General features: G+C 51.1%; 1 pseudogene; it reads right to left on the reverse strand.

Moving 5' to 3' along the window:
• Positions 1 to 609: 609 nt before the first annotated feature.
• Positions 610 to 3,032, reverse strand: LOC119359195 (annotated as a pseudogene).
• Positions 3,033 to 4,561: the final 1,529 nt, after the last annotated feature.

The raw sequence follows: 4,561 nt of genomic DNA on the forward strand, positions 1-4,561 counted from the left end.
AGACACCTGTAGAGCACCTTTATAATCATCCAATTACGTTGTGACGTTTGGTAGCACACAAAGTGTTCCTCCGATAAACGGGAGTTGCATAATCTCATAGTCATAGGAACATGTATAAGTTATGAAGAAAGCAATAGCAACAAACTAAACGATCAAGTGCTAAGCTGATGGAATGGGTCAAGTCAATTACATCATTCAACTAATGATGTGATCCCGTTAATCAAATGACAACTCATGTCTATGGCTAGGAAACATAACCATCTTTGATCAACGAGCTAGTCAAGTAGAGGCATACTAGTGACACTCTGTTTGTCTATGTATTCACACATGTATCATGTTTCCGGTTAATACAATTCTAGCATGAATAATAAACATTTATCATGATATAAGGAAATAAATAATAACTTTATTATTGCCTCTAGGGCATATTTCCTTCAAGGGCAGCTCCACCGCGATCATAGTAGGCATCCTGGAGCAGACCCAACACCAATGGCGAAAGGGCATACGGACGCTGTGTTGGCTTGCTTGCTGGGAGATATGGCAGGAGAGAAACAACTGCACCTTCAGGCAGCACCTGCCGTGCGCGGCAAGAATCATCAAGCGCATAAGAGACAACATCGAGCTATGGAGAACCACAGGAGCTGCATGCTTAGGGAGCCCCTTCGGGGACCCCCCTTGAGAGATAAACCCCCCTTGCTCCTAGGGTTTTGGCCGTCTGTGGCATTCCCTGAAACTTTGATCCTAGGATCCTCACCACGATTGTTGTTTTTCCACTGCTTTCTGCTATGATCAACGAAAACGCCAGCAATTGCTGGATCTTTCAAAAAAACATTTCACTATAATAACTTGGATTCATGGATTATAAAAAAGAGCTCCTCCGACTGAGGTACCTTTCAGACGACAAGCGGTGCAAAGAAAAAGAGAGATATGAGAGCACAAGATAATTAAATCCCTCGAAAAGAGAGCGAGTGGAAATACAAATAGCTGTAATTGTGAGCAACGCTTCATCTCCCATCGAATAGAACTGTCACCAAGGACTCACCAGATCGGCTGCAAATGCCCGTCACCGGTGGAGGGCACGGCGTGATGTATGAATCGAACCCTTCGCTCTGCATCAAGGCCATCTCGTTGTAGCTCATGTAGGTTGGAGTCAAATGAGGGACGGCTTGATCACCGTCTAGATATTGCATGACCTTTCGCATGCTAGGCCTTGTGTTGGGCAATGGGTGCGCGCACAACAAACCTAGTTTGAGTATGATACTGACCTCTTCCATGTTGAATTTCCCCTCGAGCCGAGAATCCACCGTATCGATGATTGAGCCATTGCGGTGGTGCTCAAGCACCTAGTCGACCAACACCATCGGGTTGTTATGCTCGTCACTCCCGATTGGCCTGCGTCCACAGACGACCTCTAGGAGAAACACACCAAATGCAAATACATCGGCTGAGGGTGTTGCCTTCCCCGTGCGCATAAGTTCTGGCGCTAGGTATCCCATGGTACCAACGACATGTGTTGTTTGAGCATTTGTACCATGGTCGTATAGCCTTGCCAGACCAAAGTCACCGAGCCGCCCGTTCATCTCCCTATCCAGTAGCACATTGCTTGCTTTTATATCTCGGTAGATGACGACTTGCTCCCAATCCTCGTGTAAATACAATAAACTTGATGCGATACCTTTGACAATCAAGTACCTTTGAGGCCAACATAGAGCTGGCCCATTCTTATTGTGCAAATACTTGTCAAGGCTGCCATTTGCCATGTAGTCATACACCAAAAGAAGTTCACCGTTGCGCCAGCAATAGCCTAGCAGCTGCGTGAGATTTCGATGCCGGAGACGACCAATGCTCACCACTTCGGCAATGAACTTCCGTATTCCTTGCCTTGAGTCATGTGACACTCTCTTGACGGCGATCTCCAAATTAGATACAGGAAGTACCCCGTTGTATACTTTCCCAAACCCTCCAACGCCGAGTACATTTCTGTTCTTGAACCCATCGGTGGCATGGAACAAGTCCTTGTATGCGAATCGGTGTGGGCCGAAATCTTCCTCCCAATCTTCGCGCACCTCTGCAAACCGATGCCGCCGGCGCCACACGATGAACGTGACGGCCAACACCGCGGCGATGAGCAACATGATGGCTAATGGTAGAGTGATGTACAAGATCTTGGACCGAGGTTTGGGACCCACATGCGGCAGGCTGGGCAGCTTAGAGAAGTCGAGCGGCGGAGCAGGTCCGTCGAAGCTGAAGCTCCATCCAAGGACGTAGTGGTGCGTGGACACCATGCCCGACGATGATGAGAAGCCAGCATACATCGTGTCCGCCATGATAGTGGAGAGGTCAATGGCTTCAGAGAGCAAGGGATACTTGGGCTTGGGAGCTTGTACGGGAGCTAATGTCACATTGAGCCGCCGGCCCTCGCCGTCGTAGTCCACCCACACCTGCATTGGCCTGCGGCTATTCAGCATCAGGTCTCGGAAGGCCATGTCGTCGTCGTCGGCGTAGTAGCCGGCGGGCTTGGCCTGCTGCGAGATGAGGCTGTTGACGTTGATGCCGACGTGGTTGCTGTTGATGTCGCTCAGCTCGGGGTTCCGGATGGTGATCTCGACGGCCAAGATGTGGCCGCTCGCGGTGCCGTTCGCGTTGAGGAGGCCTAGGTACTGTCCGCCGTTGGCCGATGAGAGGTCCGAGGTCGGCGCGACCACGAAGGCGAGGCCCTGATCGCTCAGGCCATCGACGACGGACACGATGGCGAACACGAAGGACGCGGAGAAGGAGCGCGCCACGGCCGTGGAGCTCGCCGTCGTGTTGAGGAAGCGGAGCGGGGCTGGGTGGAAGGCGTGGCCTTTTTCCTGGGAAGTGAAGTTGGTGAGGGCGAGGAGGCCGTTGGGCATGACGACGGCGAGACCGTCCATGGTAAGGTTCGCCGCCGCGAAGCCCTGGTAGGCGAACTGGCCGGCGTCGGCCGACGAGGCCAACAACAGTCCGTTCAGGCTCAACAACAAGATCAGAGGAAGAATTGGCATGGTTTCTCGCCTCTGGTTTTCTTTTGAGCAAACTGAGGTCTACGTACTCAATTGGTAAAGTTTTTAACCACGATCGGTACATTTTCTGACGGCGTGGAGAATTTTGTTGTGGGTGAGATCGCAGGATTGAGGCGCACCGCACACTAGGCTAGGATAAGTCAGAGAGAGAAGGACGTGTCTGGTAGTCGTAGAGGAGGACTGAGGCGCGCCGCACACACTGGGCTGGAAGTCAGTGAGAAGGACGTTGGAAGTCGGCGTCCTAGTTGCAGCGAGTACTACTACTACCAGCAGTCTGGTTTCCATCTAACAGAAGGTAATACAAGTGGAACACAAGTCTGCTACTTTTATGGATAGAATGGACCGGAGACAATTCTCACCCTACCACTGACAACTTTCACCTTCTAGTATTAAGTATGAGTAAATCTTGAGCTTTTTTACGGTGCATCATACTACTGCCAGAAGTGGGTAGTATTGGGTCTAATCCAACCATTAATTTAGGCGGTACTTAAACGTTTCAGGCCGGTTAAGTAGGGGTACTTTTGACCCTAATTTTTCACGGGCAAACGATGGGTAACTGGGTTCATGGCCTGATAAGCGCCCGTACTGGACATCAGCGTCGCCGCATTGGAGCAGTCAGACCAAAGGACGAGTTGAGCAATGCAGGGTGGCCGCAGCCCCTCCTCGCACGCCAACATCTCCGCCTCAAGGTGGGCCGTGCAGTGCTGCATGCCTGCAGCCATCGGGACGCAACGAAGAGGGCCTTCTTCATGGTGCCGGAGAATCATGTCCGTGCCGGTCGATCCGTCGGCGGAGTGGCTACCAGAGCTCATGGAGGCCACCGAGATACGTATTACAGTGCGGTGTGTCCAACAACTCGGCTTTTCATTCGCATCTACTTCTTGACTCGTTTACCACGAGGCTGTGCCTTGGCCTTGGCACCATGGATTACAAGTTGGGCACACCGGGATGGGCTCCGGCGAGCCGGTGCAGCCGAGGTCTGGAGGTGGACGTCGCCAGCACGGCAGCTCGAACGTGCTGAGAATACTGCCATCGCAGCAGCATGAAGGATAATGTCAACGTCCGAGGCGTTAGCACGTGGTGACGATTGTGTCTAGGAGTGAAGCATCTGCGTCGATGCAGAGACTAGAAAGTTGAAGTGGAGCTAGCATCTGCGTTGAATGCACATACACTGGATCTGTTTTTGCCCCTAACTGCCAAATCGGTATGTCACTGTTCCGATTATGACCCAGATATCTTGTTTTATACTGGAGGGTTTAGCTCGGGCCCGGTGACAAATTTACGGGACTGAAACTGACTATTTTCTTGGTTCAAAAGTCCAGGGATTATAATTTTTTATGGGACGAAAAGGCCATGGATTTCCATTAAAGAAACTGCCACAGTTTACAAACCAAGAGCAGCAGAAACTCAAAAGGATACCTAACGGATAGGAGGAAGAAAACTAGAGCCTGCAACAATCAGGCAAAGCTTTTTCTGAACCAACTGCACGCAGACAGCTCAAACCAGCGTGACACTTG

This window comes from Triticum dicoccoides, chromosome 2A (genome assembly GCF_002162155.2).
Source record: "Triticum dicoccoides isolate Atlit2015 ecotype Zavitan chromosome 2A, WEW_v2.0, whole genome shotgun sequence".
NCBI lineage: Eukaryota > Viridiplantae > Streptophyta > Magnoliopsida > Poales > Poaceae > Triticum > Triticum dicoccoides.